This window comes from Eretmochelys imbricata, chromosome 3, assembly GCF_965152235.1.
Source record: "Eretmochelys imbricata isolate rEreImb1 chromosome 3, rEreImb1.hap1, whole genome shotgun sequence".
NCBI classification, from domain to species: domain Eukaryota; kingdom Metazoa; phylum Chordata; order Testudines; family Cheloniidae; genus Eretmochelys; species Eretmochelys imbricata.
The window spans coordinates 34,593,320-34,617,011 of NC_135574.1; positions in this window are offsets into that span (position 1 = coordinate 34,593,320).

The window sequence follows — 23,692 nt, forward strand, 5'->3', positions numbered from 1 at the left end:
TACGCTTACCTATATGCCTCCAGCTTTCATCCAGACCACACCACACTATCCATTGTCTACAGCCAAGCTCTACAATACAACCGCATTTGCTCCAACCCCTCAGACAGAGACAAACACCTACAAGATCTCTATCAAGCGTTCTTACAACTACAATACCCACCTGCTGAAGTGAAGAAACAGATTGACAGAGCCAGAAGAGTACCCAGAAGTTACCTACTACAGGACAGGCCCAACAAAGAAAATAACAGAACGCCACTAGCCATCACCTTCAGCCCCCAACTAAACCTCTCCAACGCATCATCAAGGATCTACAACCTCTCCTGAAGGACGACCCATCACTCTCACAGATCTTGGGAGACAGGCCAGTCCTTGTTTACAGACAGCCCCCCAACCTGAAGCAAATACACACCAGCAACCACACACCACACAACAGAACCACTAACCCAGGAATCTATCCTTGCATCAAAGCCCGTTGCCAACTGTGTCCACATATCTATTCAGGGGACACCATCATAGGGCCTAATCACATCAGGCACACTATCAGAGGCTTGTTCACCTGCACATCTACCAATGTGATATATGCCATCATGTGCCAGCCATGTCCCTCTGCCATGTACATTGGCCAAACTGGACAGTCTCTACATAAAAGAATAAATGGACACAAATCAGACATCAAGAATTGTAACATTCAAAAACCAGTTGGAGAACACTTCAATCTCTTTGATCACTCGATTACAGACTTAAAAGTGGCAATTCTTCAACAAAAAAACTTCAAAAACAGACTCCAGCGAGAGACTGCTGAATTGAAATTAATTTGCAAACTGGATACAATTAACTTAGGCTTGAATAAAGACTGGGAGTGGATGTGTCATTACACAAAGTAAAACTATTTCCCCATGTTTATTTCCCCCCCACACACACACACACACACTGTTCCTCACACGTTCTTGTCAACTGCTGGAAATGGCCCACCTTGATTATCACTACAAAAGGTTCCCCCCCCTCAGCTCTTCTGCTGGTAATAGCTCACCTTACCTGATCACTCTCGTTACAGTGTGTATGATAACACACATTGTTTCATGTTCTCTGTGTATATAAATCTCCCCACTGTATTTTCCACTGCATGCATCCAGTGAAGTGAGCTGCAGCTCATGAAAGCTTATGCTCAAATAAATTTGTTAGTCTCTAAGGTGCCACAAGTCCTCCTTTTCTTTTGCGGATACAGACTAACACGAGTGCTACTCTGAAACCTGTCAAACAATACTGAACATCCATCCAACTTCTGAAAAATCAGGCTATTCTAAGGCGTAGCAAGTTCGGCACTCCAAAAATGGAGGCACCCAGAATAATAATGATGATGATTTTTATTAATTTATTACTGTACTGCCTAGGAACCCTAGTTATGGATCAGGAACCCATTGTAGTTGGCACTGTGCAAACACAGAACACAAAACACCAATCACTTTTGAAATCTTGACTTAAGCAACTGTGTTACAAATTTGCACTAAATATGTGGTACTGTATGATGTATATTAATATATATTTATAGAGAGATTTCTATGACACTCATTAGCATAGTGTCTGAACACCTCACACACATTAATGAATTTATCAAATAACCTGAGTCCTCCCTGAGTGGAACATAAATATTATTGTCTCCATTTAACATAGTGGACAACTGAGGCATAAAGGGACTTGGCCAAGTCTTCAGAAGAGTTAAGAATAGAACTGAGACCTCATTACTCTCAATCTAGGGCTTTAACTATCAGACTAACCTTCCCTGCCAAGTTGTATGCTCATAGGGAAGCTGTGAGTGCCATCCCAGTCTTTATAAATATTCTAGGTAAGGCATCTGTCTACATACTGGTCTGCAGTTTGTATGGGTTCTTTTATTTTTGTTAAACCACCTATTTTAGAGAAATATTATAATAAAAATCTATGGTAATAAATGTATGCATTAAATAAAGAAGTGCATGATGTAGGAGACATGCTGAATCTGTGCAAAAAATGCTGCAGCTAGACTTCTGCATTCCTAGTGTAGTTTGTTGCTTATCTGCCACTTGCAGTTATTTGTAATTGGCACACTTCTGTGAACTGTTATGAAATAATGGCCCATGTTTATCCCTGGTGTAGGGATAAACTGAAGTCAACATGGGTGTGTAGATTCATTCTTTGCTACCAATGAGTGACATGAGAAATGTTAAAATGCAGAAAGAGCATTAAATAGCCTGGCTTCAATCAGGCCTGAGAGATTTGAATTCTATGATAATGTGCTTATAATGACTGTGATAGTTATGCTGAGCGCAAAAACCAGTCTGAATGTTAATGAAAGACACAGCTGAAGAGCTATTCAAACTTGTGGTTAGGCTGATGTCAGATGTGGATGCAGAGGAAGGGGAAGTTAAGGAAATTTAAGAAAAATAGGTACATGAATCCTTAGGATATTGGGTTACTAGCCTGGTGGGAGACATCTGGAAACCGGCTTTTTAAAAGCATTTAAAGCTGGGGGCAGTAGTGCAGGGACTGGGGAGGTGTCTGGCAGCAGAGAGACAGAGAACAAGTTCTGCCCCTCCTATGCTTCGTGCTTCATCCAGTCCTCAACCATAAACTCCCCACAAGACCCAAACTCCCTGGCACTGGATCCTGACATATAGCAAAGGAAAACAGGCTGTCTTGGCTAGGGTTTGGAGAAATAACTAGCAAAGAGCCAAAATGGGATGGACCAAAGAGGCTGGTGGGGAGAGTAGGGGAACTGGAGTCTTTACAGCAAAACTAGATGACCTGGGGGATTTCACAAAGAAGGAAAAATTGGGGGTGGGGGTGGGGGGGACTGTGTGTTTTAAGTTAGCTAAAACTTTTCTGTGCTGAACAGCTTATTATTGGGGACATTTGGCACTGATTTCTGGGCTTAACTCAAATTTCATTTTAACATTGCATTTTACCTAAAAATGTGTTGCTAACTCTCATGATTTTTTTTCATGAGCCTTGAAATTTTTTTAGTGTTTTTCATAAAGCCTCCAGCTGCTGGAATCAGGCTATTGCACAAGAATCTCCATTTTCATTTTTTTAAAATAAAAAATAAGTTTCTAGTGTATGAGACCTAGGGCAAGTCACTTAAGGATTGTCTACACAAACAGTTAGTGTGCAGCAAACTAGGGTGTAAATCTATGTCTAACTAGCCTGCCATGTACTAAGTGTCTGTATGGACCCTGTGGCCATGCACTATGAATTCCCAGTGTGCTTCGATCAGTTCCCATTTCAAAGTGGATTACAGAACTTTTAGTGCATGCTAGTAGGGACCACATGGACAGTTACTGTGCTACAGTCTAGTGCAAGGTAGATTTACACCCCAGCTTGCCACACACTAACTGTTTGTGTAGACGTGACCTGAGTCTCTCTGCACCTCAGTTCCCCATATGTAAAATGGAGATAATAGTACTTCCCTACCTAGCAGGGAGGTAGTGAGGATAAATACAGTAAAGACTGTGATGTGCTCAGCTACTGTAGTAATGGGCCATATAAGTATGTAAGGGCTTGTCTATACAGCAGGTTAGGACCAAGTTAAGTAAATGTGTGAATTTAAAGTGCATTAAATCCCCATGTGGAGCTGTCCTTCAGAAGTAAAGTGGCTTTACTCCTCTTTAGCTTGCTTCACTTTGTCCACACGGGTTTAATGCATTTTAAATTTACACCTTCAGCTAATTTGGCTTAATTTTCCGGAATGTCCTCAAGTACATAGATAAGCACACAGCAGCAGTCTCATTGCTCTCCAAACTCACTAGTCTCTGGGTCAGAAGTTTTCAAAAGCAACTAGTGATATAGGGTACCTCAGGTTTGGGGTGCTCAGCTTAACAGGGCCTGATTTTTGGAAAGTGCAGCCCTCTGAAAATCAGACTTCTTGAAGGTGTGTTGTGCTGGGCACCCTAAAATCGAGACACTCAAAATCTCTAGTGGCTTCTGAAAATTTTGGCTACATAGGGTTTTATTTTCCAATGAGCTGAAAAAGCAGCAATGCCAAAACACTTTGCCAAGTCACATCTCTCACCTGGCTGAGAATATTAGATTTGATAGGCATTGTAAAGCTTTCTGTTTTGGTTATTAAATTCAAGTAATTCAACATTATTCTTTTAATTTATTTTTCTTGTTTTTAGTGAAACCAAGTGTAGGAGAGGCCGATTTTATTATAAAATGTAACCTCTTCAATAAGTTCTTAAAAAATCCCCTAGCTGTTATAACAGTTGTTTCTGTAAGATCTCTCTGTGTACACTGTAGGCTATTGCTGTCATTATCATCCAGGTCTTCTGTAAAATGATCTAGTTCTGAAAAAGCACTCCAAGATTAGAGCATTTTACCACGGTTTAATACATTTATAATTGGATTCAGGGTTCCAGCTGGAAAGCAAGAGTAGGAAGTGGGGAGGGGTGTGGGAAACGTGTGTCTCTGGGTATTTATTTTTTAGGGATTATTGAGTAACAAGCCACAGAGGAAGAACAGAAAGGTGGGAATTTGGTCTCCTTGAAAAGGTGGGAACCATCAGCAATTTCAATATCCTCTGAAACTTGTATTTCAAAACCAAAACAGCTGTGATCTTGGTGGAAAGACTGAACATTTTGACACTCATATTCTGCTCATAAAAACAATTACTCTTTCGTGCCAGGGCTAAGTCATTTTATTTGCATTAACAAATAATATTATGAATAAAAGTCAAGCTGGCCATTGAGGTAAATGGAAAATGGCAATTCCATTTACTTCATTGGCAAGGACCCAATATCTTTTCATTCTCACAAAGAAAACAGCTGGGATCTTGTGGAAAATAGTAATACTGTAGCTTCTAGTGACAGGCTTAAATATGGTGGGCCATATGATTTCACACACACTGCAGGAGGAGGGCAGAGAGCTTAGAAAAGATCTCGAGCTTCACCTTGCAGAGTGGAGAAGGTCAAAATGTGAAAAATATAACCAGCACATTTAACCCTTATTTCTGCCCGTGAATAATTTGCCAGTTGATCCTGATTTCAGAAAAATGGGTCATTTTTTCAAGTATTCACTGAGACAGATTTTGTTACCTTACTTATGTTGAGTAACACCTTACTTAATAAAGTAATGTGATTATTCCCCTCTATTCGGCACTGGTGAGGCCACACCTGGAGTACTGAGTCCAGTTCTGGTCCCCCCACTACAGAAGGGGTGGGGACAAATTGGAGAGAGTCCAGCGGAGGGCAATGAAAATGATTAGGGGGCTGGAGCACATGACTTATGAGCAAGGGCGTCCCTAGCTATTTTGGTGCCCTCCACAGACCGCCAGGCCTCCACGGAGGGGTGTGTGTGTGGGGGGGCTGGCCCCAGGCCTCTGTGGGTAGGAGCAGGAGGGTCTGGCCCCAGGCCTCCTTGGAGGGCTGGGGTGGGGAAGGAGTGGAGCAGGGGTGTGGGCCTGGGGAAGAATCGGAGCAGGGGATAGAGCAGCACGCAGCTGCGCAGGGCACCAGGAAATTTGGTGCCCCATGCAGCTGTATGCTTTGCGTATGGGTAAGGATGGCCCTACTTATGAGGAGAGGCTGAGGGAACAGGGGTTATTTAGTCTGCAGAAGAGTCAGCTGATGGCCCTTGCGAGGGAGGGGGAGAAGCAGAGCCACAGCACCCTCACTGCTCCAGGGAGGAGGAGGAGAAAAGGTGGGGTGGGGCCTTGGAGAAGGGGGGTGGTATCAGGGCATATCCCCTCCAGCCCCATGCCATAAGCCGCTCTGGGCAGGGGGCTGGGAGCACCCCCAGGACCCTAGCCCACACACCCAGCCCTCTGCCCTGAGCCCTGCACCCCCCCACATACCCCAGCCTCCTGACCCCTGCACCCCCCCATGACCCCAGCCCTGACTTCAGCCCCCCACACCCCGTGCCCTGACACCTGCACCCCCCACACATCATCCAGCCCCGCACACCCCATGCCCTGACTCTTGCACCCCCCCACAGCCCCACCCCCACCCTGAGCACCAAACAGGAGCTCCTGCACACCCCCCCACATTCCCACCTGCACCCCTCGCACCAAATGGGAGCTGCCCTGGTAAGCACTTCACACCCAAACTTCCTGCTCAAACCCTGAGCCCCCTCCTTCATTCTAGCTCCTGGCCAGACCCTACACCCCAACCCCCAGCCTGCTCCTTCACCCCCAGCCCTGTGCTCAGTGCACTCCTACCCTTAGCTCAGTGCAGAGAGAGAGGAAGAGAATGGGCTAGAACCAGGGAGAAGGTAGGTACCCACTGTATGTGGGCAGGGCTGGGATCCCAGACCAGCAGTGGGCTGAGCGGGGCCAGCAGCCGGTACCTTGGCTGGCAGGAGCCGGCGGACGGAACCCCAGACCGGCAGCGGGCTGAGCCACTCAGCCCACTGCCAGTCTGGGGTCCCGGCCGCTGGCCCCGCTCAGCCTGCTGCCGGCCTAGGTGAACAGAACTCCAGGCTGGCAGGGGCTGAGTGGGCCGGCGGCATAAAATGAGCATTTTAATTTAATTTTAAATGAAGCTTCTTAAACATTTTGAAAACCTTGTTTACCTTACATACGACAATAGTTTAGTTATATAATATATAGACTTATAGAAAGAGAACTTCTAAAAAACATTAAAATGTATTACTGGCATGCGAAACCTTAAATTAAAGTGAATAAATGAAGACTCGGCACACCACTTCTGAAAGGTTTCAGAGTAACAGCCGTGTTAGTCTGTATTCGCAAAAAGAAAAGGAGTACTTGTGGCACCTTAGAGACTAACCAATTTATTTGAGCATGAGCTTTCGTGAGCTACAGCTCACTTCATCGGATGCATACCGTGGAAACTGCAGCAGACTTTATATATACACAGAGAATATGAAACAATACCTCCTCCCACCCCACTGTCCTGCTGGTAATAGCTTATCTAAAGTCATCATCAGGTTAGGCCATTTCCAGCACAAATCCAGGTTTTCTCACCCTCCACCCCCCCACACAAATTCACTCTCCTGCTGGTGATAGCCCATCCAAAGTGACAACTCTTTACATAATGTGCATGATAATGAAGTTAGGCCATTTCCTGCACAAATCCAGGTTCTCTCACTCCCTCACCCCCCTCCAAAAACCCACCCCCATACACACACAAACTCACTCTCCTGCTGGTAATAGCTCATCCAAACTGACCACTCTCCAAGTTTAAATCCAAGTTAAACCAGAACATCTGGGGGGGGGGGGGTAGGGAAAAAACAAGAAGAAATAGGCTACCTTGCATAATGACTTAGCCACTCCCAGTCTCTATTTAAGCCTAAATTAATAGTATCCAATTTGCAAATGAATTCCAATTCAGCAGTTTCTCGCTGGAGTCTGGATTTGAAGTTTTTTTGTTTTAAGATAGCGACCTTCATGTCTGTGATTGCGTGACCAGAGAGATTGAAGTGTTCTCCGACTGGTTTATGAATGTTATAAATCTTGACATCTGATTTGTGTCCATTTATTCTTTTACGTAGAGACTGTCCAGTTTGACCAATGTACATGGCAGAGGGGCATTGCTGGCACATGATGGCATATATCACATTGGTGGATGTGCAGGTGAACGAGCCTCTGATAGTGTGGCTGAAGTTATTAGGCCCTGTGATGGTGTCCCCTGAATAGATATGTGGGCACAATTGGCAACGGGCTTTGTTGCAAGGATAAGTTCCTGGGTTAGTGGTTCTGTTGTGTGGTATGTGGTTGTTGGTGAGTATTTGCTTCAGGTTGCGGGGCTGTCTGTAGGCAAGGACTGGCCTGTCTCCCAAGATTTGTGAGAGTGTTGGGTCATCCTTTAGGATAGGTTGTAGATCCTTAATAATGCGTTGGAGGGGTTTTAGTTGGGGGCTGAAGGTGACGGCTAGTGGCGTTCTGTTATTTTCTTTGTTAGGCCTGTCCTGTAGTAGGTAACTTCTGGGAACTCTTCTGGCTCTATCAATCTGTTTCTTTACTTCTGCAGGTGGGTATTGTAGTTGTAAGAAAGCTTGACAGAGATCTTGTAGGTGTTTGTCTCTGTCTGAGGGGTTGGAGCAAATGCGGTTGTATCGCAGAGCTTGGCTGTAGACGATGGATCGTGTGGTGTGGTCAGGGTGAAAGCTGGAGGCATGCAGGTAGGAATAGCGGTCAGTAGGTTTCCGGTATAGGGTGGTGTTTATGTGACCATTGTTTATTAGCACTGTAGTGTCCAGGAAGTGGATCTCTTGTGTGGACTGGACCAGGCTGAGGTTGGTGGTGGGATGGAACTTGTTGAAATCATGGTGGAATTCCTCAAGGGCTTCTTTTCCATGGGTCCAGCTGATGAAGATGTCATCAATATAGCGCAAGTAGAGTAGGGGCTTTAGGGGACGAGAGCTGAGGAAGCGTTGTTCTAAATCAGCCATAAAAATGTTGGCATACTGTGGGGCCATGCGGGTACCCATAGCAGTGCCGCTGATCTGAAGGTATACATTGTCCCCAAATGTGAAATAGTTATGGGTAAGGACAAAGTCACAAAGTTCAGCCACCAGGTTAGCCGTGACATTATCGGGGATAGTGTTCCTGACGGCTTGTAGTCCATCTTTGTGTGGAATGTTGGTGTAGAGGGCTTCTACATCCATAGTGGCCAGGATGGTGTTATCAGGAAGATCACCGATGTCAAGAATTATAACATTTATAAACCAGTCGGAGAACACTTCAATCTCTCTGGTCACGCAATCACAGACATGAAGGTCGCTATCTTAAAACAAAAAAACTTCAAATCCAGACTCCAGCGAGAAACTGCTGAATTGGAATTCATTTGCAAATTGGATACTATTAATTTAGGCTTAAATAGAGACTGGGAGTGGCTAAGTCATTATGCAAGGTAGCCTATTTCCTCTTGTTTTTTCCCTACCCCCCCCCCCCCCAGATGTTCTGGTTTAACTTGGATTTAAACTTGGAGAGTGGTCAGTTTGGATGAGCTATTACCAGCAGGAGAGTGAGTTTGTGTGTGTATGGGGGTGGGTTTTTGGAGGGGGGTGAGGGAGTGAGAGAACCTGGATTTGTGCAGGAAATGGCCTAACTTGATTATCATGCACATTGTGTAAAGAGTTGTCACTTTGGATGGGCTATCACCAGCAGGAGAGTGAATTTGTGTGGCGGGGTGGAGGGTGAGAAAACCTGGATTTGTGCTGGAAATGGCCTAACCTGATGATTACTTTAGATAAGCTATTACCAGCAGGACAGTGGGGTGGGAGGAGGTATTGTTTCATATTCTCTGTGTATATATAAAGTCTGCTGCAGTTTCCACGGTATGCATCCGATAAAGTGAGCTGTAGTTCACGAAAGCTCATGCTCAAATAAATTGGTTAGTCTCTAAGGTGCCACAAGTACTCCTTTTCTCTTTTCACTTCTGAAAGGTTGCCGACCCCTGATCTAATCTGACCACCTGTATAACACAGTATAGTGAAGCCAAATAGCCTCCCTCCAAGTGGGAAAGCAAGGGACCATTACACTCCCCTTGGAGGGAGGCTAGATCGCCCTGTCCCCCGCCCCCTCGCCGGAAGTACCGGGGGAAGGCCAGAAGTATAAAAGACCGGCCCTGCAGCACAGCTAGGGGAGAGCCTGCGGAGGAGGAGGACGCTTTGCCGGTTCTGCCGCATCCCCAGGACGAACCTACACCTGGCTGTTCACGATCCCCAGACGCTGATGAGGACTGGCCCGGAGTGCCTGCCACCATGTACCCTGAGGAACTGGAAGAGGCCTGGAGACCACTGGTACCGAACCCTGGGGAGGCAGGAAGTAGCCCAGGGGCAGCCACTGAGCGGCCGGCTGCAGAGCCACGTGTGGCTGTCAGCATGTTGTGGCTGGATCCCCGCTGATGCAGGGGCAGCCAACCCTGCCCCTGCCAGGGTCCTGGGCTGGGACACGGTGGAGTAGGGTGGGCCTGCATCCCCCTGCCACCACACCAGTGTTTTCCCCAGGAATTGAAATTAGGGGGGTGTTCAAATTTACAGTGGGGCGGGGTGGGGGGTGGGGGGGTGTGGTCAAGGCCAATGAGGGGTGAGACCGTGAGGGTGAAGGTGGGCTATATGGCACCATAATAAAAACTGAAAAATGTTTCATGACCATTTTATTAGATTTTAAAATCATCACACAAATTAAAGTTGGCTACTTAAGCTTTCTATGAAGCACTACATCTACATCCTTCTTGGTTTCTTGTTATAATTTTGCACAACTCTGTCAATGAACTTCTTGAATGCAATGCATTCATATTTGGTGGCTTCTCGTGTTTCCGGTACTTCCATTCCTTCAATTGATATGCTCATTAGTTCATTCACATGATCAGGCAGAAGGCGACTTCTTTCAAAACACAAAATTCTATTCAATGATGAAAAAGAACACTGAATTGTAGCTGTTGTGACTGGGAGTAGCAAGAGATGAATTCCTACTTCTTTCAGCCCAGGAAACATAGCATAAAGATCGGGTCGAGTCACTAGTGATGATAAAAAAGAAGTCAAATCTTCATTCGTTCGTCTTATGATATTCCACTCTGTGTTCAAATTCTCTATTCTGTCCTGAGCACATGGCAGCCCCACTGCTGGTAGTGCCTCACTCCACTCAACTGTCGGTGTTTTATAAGACAGGGATCTGTAAAAGCTACATAGAGGTTGAGTAGAATCTAGAAGTCTCTGTTACAGATTTTTAAAAATCAAGTCTGTGTACTTTTTCAGTTGTCTTAACAAACACTTCTTGTCCTCTTCACTTAAGGATTCAATATAAATGCCTTCATTAGTCAACTTCTGTACTGAAGTCTTTGCTTCTTCCAGTACTTTTTCAATGGACAGCTCTCTGTTTGATCCAAATGTAGCTTCTATTGCTGGACAAAGATCTACTACTGTTGTAGCAGATGCCTGGATAGCATTGTTTAATGACCCAAGTGGTTTCAACAGTAGACTTACAAGCGAGAGAATGGCAGTGGTCTTCTCTGAACATAGTAGCAAAAGTAATCCACCAGCCTCATTACTTAGATCCATCCCATCTTGGTAGATACTTTCCAAAGCCAGTAATCTTGGCTGGAGTAATTTTAAGACAACAGCCAAGGATCACTCATAAGAAAGCCAGAGGGTTTCCCAGGTTGGACTAATTTGAACTTCAGTCCCTGTAGGATTCATAGAAGGTTCAGGCACTCGGCAACATTCAGGGCACACCCGGAGTGTTGTGCAGGAGCTGTGCACACACAGCTCCTCTCAAGGGCATGAACCTTGGAATCTTGCCCAGATGACACAAACCGTGGGAAGCCTCCCAGGACTGGGCTCAAGGCCCGAGAGCAAGGAACACGGTAGATAGAAATTGGTAAATAAGAATATTAAACAAAGCCAGTGTATTCCTTTTATCTGTTGGAGAATGTAATGCGCGGGGGGAGAGAAAAAGAATAAAGGAGAGGTTGGAAAGCTGACAGGCAGAAGTCCGTTTGCAGACCAGCCTGTTTGCTTGCTTAAAGCTCTGTGCTGTCTTGTATTTGAACCGCAACAAGTCCCAGCGTATCTTCTATATTTTCCAAGATATTCACTCTTTTTGGACTCTTGTTGAAAAAAGAATATAATGAGGACATTAAATTTATAGCTTTTTTTAATGCCTTTTGAAGAGTCTGCAGCTCATACTAGCGCAAGTTGGAGTAGATGGCCTCTGCAGTGTATATAGAAGAGACTAGGGCTACACTTTTCTCTGAGCGAAGCTTGTGCTCCACCATGTCTTCCAGAGAAGTTTGCAACTCCATCAAATGCACAAGCAGTCATCTGTTTGGGGTCCAATTGACAAGCATTTAACTCTTCTAAGATGTGAGTTGTCACAGATGCAGCCAATCTGTCTTCTATAACTTGAACATCTAGAAATGCATGTACTGGCCTACCACTGACATCATGATAATGTACACAATGACTTAATACTTGATGACCATTTGCATTGGTGCATTCATCAGCCATGTATGCAAATTTTTTGAATGTGGTGAGAGCGTTCTTAACTTTTTCAACTGTTGAGTCTTTCACTGTTGCACCACATGCGTCTAGCCAGTCAGTTGAGTTTCTTGCAGAAAGATAGTGAGAATTTGCTGGTCTTGTTAGGGATCAGTGTTCAATTTCAGGATGAACAAGTGACAATGCACTTAACATTGACCTCAAGTTTGTAGTGTGTGGTATCTCTTGCCTAAATAGAAAGTATGATGCCACGGCCATGTTTGTTCGCATGAACTGTGTTGTTTCTCCAACATTCTTAACAGCCACATTAACATTCACCGGTGTTGTCCTTGGTCAGTGGAAACTCAGAGTTCAGAGCTGCTTTCACATGAATTCATCTCCCAGGTGTGGGGGGGGGGGGCAAGAAGGCACCTTGCTCGTTCCTCCAGCTGCTCACTGTTAGCTCTGGCCACCGTTGTTCGTTGTGCTACCGTTCACTCCATCACTCTGTTGCCAATGGCCCTGCGCCATCACCTTCTGCTGCCACCTGCCACTGTGACCTCTGCAAGTTGGTCTCTTGAGGTTCCACCCAGCTCTCAGTGATTTTAGCTGACCTCTCAGTGGAGGAACCTTGCTGCTAGTGCAGACTGGGCCATCTCTTCCACAGAAACACTGTCCCACAGCAGGTCTAAGCACTTAGTCCTAATTATCAGTGATTTCAGCTGTAGTGATCACTTAACAAAACAAAGACCATCTATGGAGCCTAATCAGCTCTGTCTTTAAACAGTGGAGAGGGGCAGGTCTAATAGTACTTGTGACTCAGGCAGACCATCAAGCAAAACACCTGTCCCCACCCTCTCTCTTGATGCCCTCAGTCAGCATAGGCTAAGTACAGTTCTACTACCCTTTACTCATACCATAAGAATAACATTTCATTACACCTCCCGCCGCCCCCCCCCCCCCCGCATTCAAGTGATTTGTAACCCAACCCCAGCCAAAATCTATCACCTGGGCAACACACCTCTGTTTGCTGCATGCCTAGGTAGATTAGTGTGAATGTAAATACAATCTGGTCCTGAAGCCTTTCCCCCAGCTCATCACTAGCTGTCAGGGAGAGCTCATTTAGACTTTGCTTATAAATCATAATTTGAAATTATTAGGTTGGCCAACATCACTGAAATGAATGCACTGACTTGGTCATAAAAACAACAGCTGTATAAGGAAGCTAGTCTATGTTCATTCTTTTCAAATCTATTATACTTTTTCAGATACACATATTTTATCATACACTGTATGTGCTTTTAAAGTGTGTATTAATGTTTCAATTTCAGTTCAAATTTCTAAACAATCACTAAATTGGCAACACTGCATGTAACTAGTTCACAAACCTGGGGGGGGAGGTGTTGGGGAAATTCAAGGGGGGCAAACACCCCCATAGGGGGTGTAGGGAAATCCCGCACCCCACCTTGGGGTGGCTGACTCCCTACACTCTGCAGGGAAGCTCTAGCCCTGAGGGAAGCTCTAGCCCTGAGGAAGTAAGCTCTAGCCCTTACCAGCTCACCCATAGACAGTTTGTTTGCTGGCTGCCTGAGCCCTGCCCAGACTTAAGACTGTCTGCTTGCTGGCAACCTGACCCTACTCAAGCCCAGGCCCCAGCTCACCTGTAGACTGCTTGCTGCCTCTGCCCAGACCCAAGCCAGCCCTCAAAGACTGTTTGTTTGCTAGCTGAAGCTAACCCTGAGACTGTTTTGTTGCTGGCTGCCTGAGCCTCTTCAAGCCCAGGCCCTAACCCTGATAGACTCTTTTATTTGCTGGCTTCCTGAGCTCTGCCCAGGCCACAGCCAGCCCAGATATATTCTGTTTAAGGCTGACTACTTGAGCTACCCAAACCCAGGCTAAAGCCTGAGAGGGACTATTAATCGCCCAGCCCTATTGTGGGCTTTTGGCTGCCGTGCAGACTCTGGTCCTGGCCAGACAGGACCAGCCTGATTGGCCTCCCTCCGAGCGGGAGAGCAAGGTACCATTACACACAGGACATAGAATTTCATTGATTTATTCCTGCAGTGAGCCCAATAGCTTGCATTTGACTACGGCAGGGGTCGGCAACCTTCGGCACGCAGCCCAAAAGGGTAATCCACTGGTGGGCTGCGAGACATTTTGTTTACATTGACCGTCCACAGGCACAGCCCCCCCAGTGGCCACAGGTCACTGTTTCTGCATATCTTCCATACCTTTTGTTCTACTACTGGCCACATTTTCATTACACCCCCTGAAATTCTGGGTGCCTTAGCATCTGAGAGGCCAACCTTGGTATCAGAAGTTGAGCACCCCAGTACTGAGACATCCACATTTACAGATTGCTCTTGAAAACATGGCCTTTGTGTCCAAACGTGTGCCAGACACTGTCCAGACCTATAGGAAGAGCTGACTCTAAGAATTTAAATCTAAAAAGACAAACAGATAAAAGATGGGGAAAGGGAACCAAGCAAAGTGACCAGGGTTATGACTGGTACACAACACAATATTTCTGTGAAAGGGTTTTGTTGTTGTTACCCAATTTCTGAGCTCCTTGTTCTGTTTTTTTGCTGGCTTTTTGCTCCCCTCTGACAGCATAACTGGAGCTAAGCATAAACCTAATAACTGTTGTTAATTTGAACATGATTCCTAAACATCTCCTCATGGAACTGAAACAAAAACTGGTGATTCATTCCAGTGACGGTGAGGTCGTTTATCAGTTTTTCAACAATAAAAAACAGAATAGCATGTGCTGCATGAAATCTTCCTCCATCTTTAGCAAGCATTTTCAAATCCTGTACCTCTTAAAGAAGGAAAAGGTCCAGGTCAAAATATAAAAAGGAATAATAGTTAGACTGGGTCATGAAGGATCTCTAACATGGATGACCAACTAGATAAACAGTTGCTCAAAAAAACCCCACAAAATGACTGGCACACCTAAAGAAACAAATAGCTACTAAAAGAAAAACAAACCCAGACAACTGTTCCAAAAGGAAATTCACTGGACATAAGCCATTCTCAGTTACATATGAGAGCTCTAGACCCCCTGACATTTTATATGTTAAGTCTTTTTACTAAAGTGAGCTCAGAAGATTCTTCGCCTTGTCTATTCACAAAAGTTGTACCCATTTAAACTATACCCTATAGTTTAACCATACCACCCCATTTAGAGTGGATGCAGTTATAAAATGCCTGTGCCAACATTTCTAATATCCTGAGACTGACATGGCTACAACATTGCATGTACCAATGTAGCTTATTCCCATATGAAAAAGGAGAAAAGCTATACTGCAGTGGTCACCAACTGGTCGATCGCAATCTCTGGTGGTGCAGTGGGGCTGTTGCTAAGCAGGCTCCCTGTCTGCCCCATGCCGCTCCCGGAAGCAGCCAGCATAGCCCCGGGGGTGGAGGGGTCTCCCTCTGCACGCTGCTCCTGCCTGCAAGCACTGCCCCCACAGCTCCCAATACCTGGGAATGGGAAGCTAATATACACATATGGCTTGAAACTTATAGTCAATGAGTACCGTAAGTGAAAGTTGAAAAGAACTTTGAAGAGAGAGTTCAAGAGGACGTTAAACCATTAGGAGGTAAACAGGTGGGGTTCACGCAGTCTGCCTGGAATATTCAACCCAGCAGGTTGTCAGCGGGACCAGGACAATTGATCCCCATCACTCCTCTCCGAACATATATGGTCATAAACAAATAATGATGCATGTGGTAATGTGCAGCTGAGAGTGCAAATGCATACTTATTTATTTTGCATGTGCAGCTATCTATATATCTATCAGGTTTCAGAGTAACAGCCGTGTTAGTCTGTATTCGCAAAAAGAAAAGGAGTACTTGTGGCACCTTAGAGACTAACCAATTTATTTGAGCATGAGCTTTCGTGAGCTACAGCTCACTTCATCGGATGCATCCGATGAAGTGAGCTGTAGCTCACGAAAGCTCATGCTCAAATAAATTGGTTAGTCTCTAAGGTGCCACAAGTACTCCTTTTCTATATATCTATATCCACCTAATTTCTCCTGTGGCCCATATTATTATGCAGTTTAAGCATGTGCCCAAAAAACTTGTCCCTCTCTTCTCTCTTAAATCCAAAGGCTCTTGATATCAGTCTGTAATCATTTTTAAGACAGCAGTTGATATGAATTCTGGTTGAAGTGAGGGACAATTTATGCTGACTCGAATATTATGGGAGAAAACTGATTGTAGTCCAGGAAAATTTATTTCTTTTCTTTGACATGGGTTAAATGGACTGATTTTGAAAAGGTCTGGAGCTGACTTTACAACAACAACCAAATAACCTCCACCAACAATAAAAAATTGAAACTGAGCTCAAAATCTGGATTATGAAAATATTAAGAATAACTATTTAAAAAAATAACAATATTGCTCTCAAAAGAAGCTCGGGATCACATGGTAGGGGACACTAATTTATATGCTGATTTTCAATAGTGTTTTTGTTGTAGAACACTTGTCAAAAGCCTTTTGTAGCCTGCAAGATCAATTGCCTCATCACAGCACTGCATAAAAAAAGATTAATTATAGCTGGTCCAATGGCTTGGTGAATAGTGCAAATCGGAGAGGCACATTTGAGAGTGACGGAGGAGCTCTGATTCCTCAATGCAATGTGGACGGGCAAAGGCTCAGGGAAGGTTCAGCTTGCATTGTTGTTTTTCTCTCCTAGCTGCCCCGGCCTGTGGCAGGCTAAGTCAAGACACTGCAGGTGCAAGGTGTTTTCATTATCTGTGCAGAGAATGTGCAGCAGCTCAGAAGGAGTTAGAGTAAGATCAGGAAAATGGAGGTCTGAAAAAGAGACGTGGGTGAAAAACTGATGACTACTCCCAGCCACTCAGAAATCCACACTCAATTCAAACAAAAATCCTGAGACACTGGACCTGATTCTCCTTCGACACTAGATTTACACTAATGTAACCATGCTGATTTACACCTGTGTAAGTGAGAAAAGAATTGGGTCCATTGTCTGACAGGATGGGCTGTCTCCTTAAGATGCTGTCTCATGTCTTGTTTTTCTCTCACGGTTCAGTTCTGTTTCCTGTTCTGGGTTTTCCTAGTTTCCAAGGCACGAGGAGTGTGTGAGCAAATGCACTATGAATGGAGTATGAAAGGTAGCTAATTCTGCCTGTCTAATAAAAACTACAAGGTGAAGTAGGCAAATGCACACTCCTGTGTAAAAGGCTAATGTGGATGGTTGCCAGACTGCTAATGATTGGAAGACCCAGCTTAGCCAAGCCATGCTGAGGGACAGGTGCAACTGGTTAGCAACTAGGCAGAGGAAATAGGATAAAACCCAGAAATGGCAGATGCAATAGGAATATCAACCCAAAAAGCTATGATTTGGGATTGGCTAGTGAGTTGTGTATTATTGTGGGACAAGAGCTTTATGCTGTTATTTACAGAAACATATTGGGGAAGAGGGGAGGGATTGTTTGGGTTTTTGGTCCAGTCAGAATAAAGTACAGTCTATTAGAGCAGTGGTTCTAAAAGCCACTTGTCTAAAAGCTGCTTGTTCAGGGAAAGCTCCTGGCGCGCCAGACCGGTTTGTTTACCTGCCGCGTCTGCAGGTTCGGCCGATTGCAGCTTCCACTGGCTGCAGTTCGCTGCTCCAGGCCAATGGGGGCTGCGGGAAGCGGCGCGCAGCTAGACAAGGGGGTCAGTTCCAACCATGAATACACAGGGTAACTCCTCTCCAAAAGCCTGTCCCAGATTGTGTATGGAGAAAAGAGACGAAGAGCAAATATACATTTAATCTAAATTATTAATTTTACTGGGGGGTTGGAGAGGAATGAAAGCTGACAAAACGAGAACAAAAGTGAAGTTTGAATATAAGCAGAGTGTCTTCCCTTCGTGTTGTGCTGCAGCTGAACTGATCACAAAATGTTTGCTGTGGCAGGGGTTTTCAACCTTTTTCTTTTTGAGGCCCCCCCCATAAAAACTCCACGGCCCACCTGTGTCACAACAACTGGTTTTCTGCATATAAAAGCCAGGGCCAGCATTAGTGGGTAGCAAACAGGGCAATTGCCTGGGGCCCCACGCCACAGGGCCCCCGCAAAGCTACATTGCTTAGACTTCAGCTTCAGCCCTGGTGGTGGGACTCAGGGCCCCAGGCTTCAGCCCCATGCAGTGGGGCTTCAGCTTTCTGCCCAGGGCCTCAGTGAATCTAATCCTAGCCCTGATTGGCAGACCCACTGAAACATGCTCACTGAAACATGCCCCTGGTGGAGAATCACTGTGCTATGGTACCTCCATCTGGCTCCTAGATACTTAAAGGTGCAGTACAAAGACAACAGAATCATAATTTATACACAACTAAATACACCACAGATTGATTGGTGACAGAGCAGCCTTGTACTATTTACTTAGCACTGGACCTTAATTTTATGATTCGTTGCTCTGAATTTATTTAGTGGTCTATAGGTGTTATGTTAGGGCCAGAATGTGAAGCCCTAATTCATGCAGAGTAGCACCTTACTCTACGAATAGACTACACTGAGTCTATACAAATCTGGCCCATAGTACATAATTAGTTATCTGTTTTCAACTGGTTTCAGAGTAACAGCCGTGTTAGTCTGTATTCGCAAAAAGAAAAGGAGTACTTGTGGCACCTTAGAGACTAACCAATTTATTTGAGCATGAGCTTTCGTGAGCTACAGCTCACTGCTGAGCACTGGGGTACCATGGATCTCAACATATTCCTAGGCCATTCAAAGGGCAAAACAAGTAAACTAGTCGTGGTTCTTCTATTCTTGCAAAACAACAGTGTAATACCAAGTCTTCAGGCAGAGGAAGCATGGTATTTATAGGCACAATTAAGTCACAATAGTAGGGATTGTTCAGCAAGATGAAAGGTAGTTCTGAAGCTGGAGCCTGTTTTGGGAAACTCTATTAGCATTCCGAGGAATACTTCCAATAATGTTTTACAATCTTGGAGTGGGGGAGGGAGGGCAGTTAAGTGTGCCTTAAGGGCTAACTGTTGAAAGCAGACTCTTAAAAGTGCAGTCTGAAGAATGAGGAGGAAAGTTGCAACTTCTTATTATTAACTCAGACAACAATAATTTCTTTTTACCTGCCAAGGGAGTGCATAAGTATAAATAAATATTATAAGCACAGGTCAAGATTATTTTGATGAAGAATAGGGACATGATTTATTTTATGGAAAACTACCCCATTTTTCAACCATCCCTCTGCCATTATGATGCTATGCCCCTTTTTATAGAGATGTTAACATATATTTTAAATGGTTACATGTCTATAGACCCAGTGAGGTGCCAGGCCTGTGGCATTATTAAGATTTGCAACCCTGTACCAATGTCCCCCTTTAAATTATTCTTAAAATTTTCAGTGGTCTGAGGATGGCATGTGAATCCCTTCAGCGTCTCTTCCCTCCTGCCCCCACCCTAATATTCAGTGGGACAATCTCTTCCACAACCCTATACTCTCAACAATCTTGGACAACTGCTCGCTGCAATTTGCTGTTAGTGTGCTTCACCAGTGTAGAAAAATATAGAATCAGACACTGGACCCATTGATAGTACCTAGAGATTTTATACTATGTAAATAGCACGTTCCAAGAAGACCTTGGCCATTACATTTGATTCTTATTGAGGAGGTACAGACATGGCTTGGAATGTGCAGCTGTATTCACACTGGCAGCTTTCATATCACTCCTCAGTGTTGCCAACCCTCGCCATTAGAAAATCGTGAGTCCGACCCTCAAAAATCACGAGATTGGCTTAAAAATCATGAAGATTTTTTAATGAAATGTGGGTTCTCTATTTCCCTTTCAGTTTCTGAGCCTTTAATGGGCTCTCAGGTCACATTTTCAATATTTACTCTGCAGCCAGGCAGGCTAAAAACGTACCTTTCTAGTATAGCTTGAGCCCCTGGGTTCCTGGGGCGGGGGCTCTGTGAGGAAGGACTCTGGCTGTCATCCCAGGGTGATTGTGGCTCCCGCTGCCCCAGAACTGGACAGTGGGGCTCCTGCCAACCAGGACTGGCTGACAGATTTGCACCAGTGTAAGGTGGTGACCATGAGGCCAGACTCTGTATCATCCTCGCTGTACCCGTTAGCCATCACTAAGGCTATATTTGGTGCATCACCATGGCTTTACCACTCTGGATAATCTAGCCCTGGGCATGAACAAAAATTCATCTGCAAATAAAAAGGAGCATGAATATGGCTGCCGTGAACATCTATTCAGAATTTCAACAAATACTTGTAGACACTGTTTTACAGGATCCACCTGACTCTAGAGATGTACTTGGGTCCCATTGTCTACTTTGACACTTTACAGATAAATTAAAAATATGATCCATGCCCTGAAGGACTTAATCTACCCCAAAGTGCCCCAACAAGTGATGACAACAAATAAAGAGAAAGAAAGGGCTGGGGGGGAGGGGGCACAAAGGAGAGGTAGAAGAGTACAGCAAGTGGGCTTGTTGAACACATTTTTCCTTCCATAATCTGTTCAATAATACATGTATCACATACACACATTTCTTTTCTTTCTTTCCCTCCATCATTACTGATTTGCACTTAAAATGTTCCCATATGACCTTTGAATAATTCAAGATATTTTTTAAGCAGCTAAAATCCTTTTCCAAGCCGAAATACCCCTGACTGTAGCTCTCCATCCTGATTAGTCAGCATCCAACCCTACACACTGCCTGCTGCATGCATTTACCACACCTTCCTCTGACAATCGCCGTCCTGCGCTCTGGCTCTGGCCCCATGTGATGCCAGGAGCCTGCTCCTTCTCCTGTTTTGGTGGGTGCATGCCTCACTAAGGTTCACAATGATGCCCAAGATTGTTCATTTTTTAATAATCCAGATGCACTGGTGAGGCCACAGCTGGAGTATTGTGTCCAGTTTTGGGCCCCTGACTACAGAAAGGATGTGGACAAATTGGAGAGAGTCCAGTTGAGGGCAACAAAAATGATTAGGTGGTGGGGGCAGAGGAGAGGCTGAGGGAACTGCGCTTATTTAGTCTGCAGAAGAGAAGAGTGAGGGGAGATCTAATAGCAGCCTTCAACTACCTGAAGGGGGGTTCCAAAGAGGATGGAGGTTGGCTGTTCTCAGTGGTGGCAGATGACAGAACAAGGAGCAATGGTCTCAAGTTTCAGTGGAGGAGGTATAGGTTGGATATTAGGAAAAACTATTTCACTAGGAGGGTGGTGAAGCACTGGAATGGGTTACCTAGGGAGGTGATGGAATCTCCATACTCAGAGGTTTTTAAGGCCTGGCTTGACAAAAGCCCTGGCTGGGATGATTTAGTTGGGGTTGGTCCTGCTTTGAACAGGGGGTTGAACTAGATGACCTCCTGAGGTCTCTTCCAACCATAATCTGCTATGATTCTATGTTGCTTGGGGTGTGGGGCTGTGAATTTGTGCTTCTATTCTCCCCGTAGGCAGGGAACCAAGGCGGTAGGGTCTACTCTCCCAAGGAGGTGATGTTGGTCCTTCCCAGCCCATGGAAGTGAGGTGGGTGGTGACATAGTGTCTTGTGCCCTAGTTGGGCAGCAAGGAGTGTGGTCCACCTGCTCAGAGCTGGATAAGGCACTGGGGAAATGGAGAAAAACAAGAGGCTCCACATTTATTAGCATGTCAATAGAAACAACTCATCATGTAAAACTTACACATAAATCACATTTAGTTCTGAATGTTACTTTGGCAGGTGACCAGAGAGCTCAATTAATTCACCACTTAGCTGAGCTGGACTCTTGGTTTGCCCAGCATCAGAGATACAGAGCAAGGTACCCTCAATAAATGCCCAGTCCCCAGGTGAGGCATTCATGAAGGTATTGATTACCTGAGGATATTAATGGCTCTTCCTGAAACTCCCCAACCCTTTCCCCAGGTTTGGGAGGGACATGGTCCTTTCCAGCCTCACTGCTGAGCTTTCTGCCAGCACAAACTGTCTGCAAATATAGCAACAATGAAAAACATACATTAACATGGAGGTGGAAAAAATGTTTGTGTTGACTCTGTGCCAGTGGCTGTTTATTCTGATCCATGCAATGCCTGGAAAGCAGCAGAGGTATTTTAAATGAAGCTAAAATTTAATGGAGAGTTGTGCTGAGCACTATACAATTGTATGGCGAGAGGCAGTCCCTATCACAAAGAGTTTCCAATTTAAATTGACAAGCCAGACAAAGGAAGTATTACCGCCCTCCACTCTCATTTGACAGAAAGGGTAGTGATGCACAGAGATGTTAAGTGACTAGTTAAAGGTCAGCCAGGAAAGTCTGTGGTGGAGCCAGGAACTGAGCCCAGATTTCCTGAGTCCCAGTCTAGTACTTTAACCGTAAAGGCATCCTCCCTCACTTAAAAGTATTGAAAGAAATGACCTTTCAGGACCAGGGTTCTCCCTACTCATCTGGTGAAGGACAGCAAGTCCATCCCAATCACACTTCCTTGAGAACAAACATAGCATTGAGGAATCCCAAAAGAGGTTGTAAAGATTTTACTTTGCTTATTGACTGACTGGTACTAGAGGCCTATGAGTCTGTGGTTGGTTAAATCATAGGTTCTCAGACCGGCTGTCATGACCACTCTCCCTTTCTTTTTGGCTCGATAGCAGGGAGTTCCTGAAACTATACAAAAGGGGTCCCAAAACTTTTGTCTGTTGTAACGTGAAGCCACTGTATGGAAAGCTTCAAGAACCATTGCATTAGATCATTCTGCTCCATTATAGTAAAAAATGTCAACTTTATTTATTTATTCATAGGAGAATTAAATTTCACATGAACAGCATTAGCAATATATACCCAGAACCAGATTCCCATTTGTTCCTCATCGAGCATATCAGACAAGCACGCCTGATCTCACACCATTTTGCTGCCCGTCCCCCGTCCCCCCCCGCCCCCCATTGCTAGAGCACAGTCTGAACAGGGGAGGAAAGTGGGAAGGCTTACTCCCCATGTGGCTGAGAGTTGTGACAATCTGCCCAATAAAGGAAAAAATGGCATTTAACAATATATCAATTTGATACTTCTGAAGTAGCCTTTTCCTAGAGCAGTGGTGGGCAATCTGCAGCCCATCAGAGTAATTCACAGGCAGGCTATGCGACAGAGTTTGCATTGACCATCTGTAAGTACGGCCGCCCGCAGCTCCCATTGGCTGGGAACGGCGAACCACAGCCACTGGGAGCTGTGGGCAGCCGTGCCTGCGGACAGTCAATGTAAACACTGTCTTGCGGCCTGCTAGCGGATTACCCTGATGGGCCGCAGGTTGCCCTCCACTGTCCTAGAGAGATAGCAATAACCATTCCCAAAACTGTAGGTTAATAACAGAGAGAAGAAATAGGAATATCATTTACTGATTAAACATACACAGTCTCTTATTCTCTTGCTACTTCTCATGTGACTCTTGTCCACATTCCTAAGAAGGGACCCCAGTAGGGGTGCGTTACTGGCTTTTATTTTGGTCTGATATTTATGCCTACCTTGTTCTGTTCAATGACACTCCCTGTTGTTGTTTTTCTGAATTATGTGCTCTTACCCTTAGATAATAACATAACATAAGGTGCTTTGGTTTTTTGGATTTGTTCATGTAATGTGTAGTATAAAGATACAATAAAATATACATATTAAGAAACACCAAGTCTTCAACCAGCTGCTGTCAGCATTGCTGTAGCAATTAGTACTGCTCTGAAGCACAGTAATGGGACTTCAGTGGGTAAAAAATTATGCAGTTTTGGTTCTCTTTTGTAGTAACTACACAGATAGCAATTTACAATTGTGAGAGT